We start from the raw sequence: 2,821 nt of genomic DNA, 5'->3' as shown, positions 1-2,821 counted from the left end.
ATTACAATAGTTATATGAATCAAAGTCCCTAGTCATTGCATCTTTTATAAGAAATGTAAATCAGATTTCTTATGCAGCTATGATATAGAAGAAATAAAAGGCTACACACTCGGACATTCTTGTTTAAACTTGTAATAAGGCCTACCTTGCATAATAACCACCTTCAGAGTCATTGCCAACATCATAAAGTCATCGAAAATACACAAAAATGACCTAGGAGTCTTATTAGGAATTAGGTGGGTGTGGATTTTCTTGGTGAAAAGTATGGAGAAATGGTATTTGAGCCCTCTTTCGGGCATATGTGATTCCTCTGTCCAAAGGTTTGAACCAATGTAGCACGCTTTAGCAGTTAAAGAATCCCCTCTTTCAATTGCCTTCTCTTCTATATACAAATTAATATAAATATATAATAAAAGTGGTATAAATAATGAATGTTGAAAATAATGCACAAATTTGTACCTCGTAATGAAACATGCCCCAAAATTTTGAGGAACCACAAAGAAGTGATGTGCCCCCTATGTGAGCCTTCAATAAGGTCAGTTGGAAGAAATAAGCTTTATGGCACTTCTTATCATTTGTGGTCATTGTATACAGGGGTATAAAACCTCTTCTAGATTAAAGTTTCAACAGGGCCAAATAAGAGAAACCGGTGATTAAAGATTTTAGTTGCAAACATATGGTTGAGGCATCTTGGATCTTTTTGCAGAATTTTCTTATTATACTTACTTGGAAGTTCATATACAAAAACCTTCAATCTCACCACGGGATTATCTTCCAATACATCATCAGCACTACCTGCAGTTGGTTTAACCACAACATGCTTATAACCTCACAAATTTAAAAAGTGTATTAGATTTCAATATATCTCTAGAAATATAATTGTTTAATATAATTAATTGAGAAAGTACAAATAAAACTCTGACCGTGTATAATTGCATATATGAAGCAGCATAAATCTAGATACTGAATAAGAGCTTAGTTTATAAGTTTCATTAAACCATGTGGTTTCAAACTATTTTAATCCAATACACATAAACATGAGAAAATATGACCAAATCAATTGAGAAGCCTCACATTCAACTACCACATATTTCCAGCTTATTTATTCAAAGAAAATAGTTAGTTGCATTTTATGGCCAACCCTTTTATTTTAATCCCATTTCTGGATGAAATCCACTATGGTTTACCATGCTAAATTCTCTCTCCCTATAACAATTATCTAAGATTTAAATAGACATCGTTAACCTGCTTCACATTTTATTTATTTCTTATTATTGGTGTAGGATATTCATTAAATAGTAAATATTCACAGTTTTGAAATATTCTCATTTAAAACACAACACTTTTAGTTTCAAGTATACTGCATAATTGCCCATTGATCTTTATTTATACCTCTCTTCTCTTATTTGATCTCCTTCCCAAACCCCAAACCCAAACAAATCCTTCCTTAAGAGTTACAGATGCATTGAAATGAGGAAATGTTCTAGCCACGTAATCTAAAAAGTAAGCTTTTTGCCACAAATGCAGACAACAATATCCAAGAGGCCTTTCTACTTCAAGTGGTATTTTTGATTCCAATATATTTTATTGAAGTAAATATTAATAAAAATAAATGTTTAGCACAAATTTTGGCAGCAAGTAGAAGAAAGTTTTACTGCTCTCTCCAAGCACGAAAAAAAAAATTGAAGCCTTGTCTACCAATTTTACAAAAAGTTTCCATACTACATTTCAAAAACTAAAAAGTAAGGACCAGTGTTGTACCTCTGAAAAAATTGGTCAGCGAGAATTATTTCCTCTGTCTCCTTGAACTTCTTTCTAACATCCAAATTTAGGTCCTCGAGCTTTGAGCAGGGCTCAAACTCATTTGCAATATCCCTCACCGTACTAATGATAATAAAATAAGCAGTACATTATAAAGATACATAATGGATATTTTAAGTCATACATTACGAAGACAGAATTGATAATATAAATCATATGCAATATCCCTCATCTTCCTGAAAAATGTTTGTGCAAATATAATGACTATTTCACTCTTCATCGAATACAATACAATACCTTTTTCTCAGATGGTATAGCTACCCCATTTGTTGCATTAGATGACCCCGTCCTATAATGAGTACTTGAAATATCAGATCCATCAAACAGAAAGAAGTAAAGAAGAACAACCAAGAAGCAACTAAAAAGTTAATAAATTAAATAAATAGAAAGAAAAGTACATTCATCAAATGAAACAATAAATCGTAACATGTACCTTCTATGTGCTATTTTAACAACAAACACCATCTCCCCAGCATTTCAAACTGCTACAGAAAAAGAAAAAATAAGCACACAGATAAATGAAACGCCTTTTCTTGAAGAGACATAAAAAAAAGGTTTTCTGCAAAGATCAAACATTTGAAAGCAAAATACATAAAACCCAAACCAAGATATGATATAGTTGTAAAATTGTAAAATGGTAAAGACAGAATTGGGAGACATGAAGCATAGAGAACAACACCATCAAGAAAAACATGTACAAAAATCAAGACAGAAACATAGACATCTTCATTTCAGTCATACTTTTTCTTCAATCCACAACCATACACATTACAAAAAATCTTACCCTTTATTCAATCTACAACCATAGACATCGAAAAAGCAACTAAACACACAATAATGATATTAAAAACAAAAAATAGTAAATATACTTCATGAAAACAAAAGGTTTAGGTTTTTCTTCAAAACAATGAAAAAACAAAAGGTTTAGGCTTTTCTTCAAAACAATGAAAAAAGAAGAAGTAGAAAACAAAAGTAGAAGAAGACCATGAAGGAGGAGAAA

At 31.4% G+C, this 2,821-nt stretch overlaps 1 pseudogene; it reads right to left on the bottom strand.

Moving 5' to 3' along the window:
• Positions 1-225: 225 nt before the first annotated feature.
• LOC114171181 lies at positions 226-2,286 on the bottom strand (annotated as a pseudogene).
• Positions 2,287-2,821: the final 535 nt, after the last annotated feature.

Source organism: Vigna unguiculata, unplaced genomic scaffold (genome assembly GCF_004118075.2).
Source record: "Vigna unguiculata cultivar IT97K-499-35 unplaced genomic scaffold, ASM411807v1 contig_130, whole genome shotgun sequence".
Lineage (NCBI taxonomy): Eukaryota > Viridiplantae > Streptophyta > Magnoliopsida > Fabales > Fabaceae > Vigna > Vigna unguiculata.
This window is presented reverse-complemented; position numbering and strand designations above follow the sequence as displayed.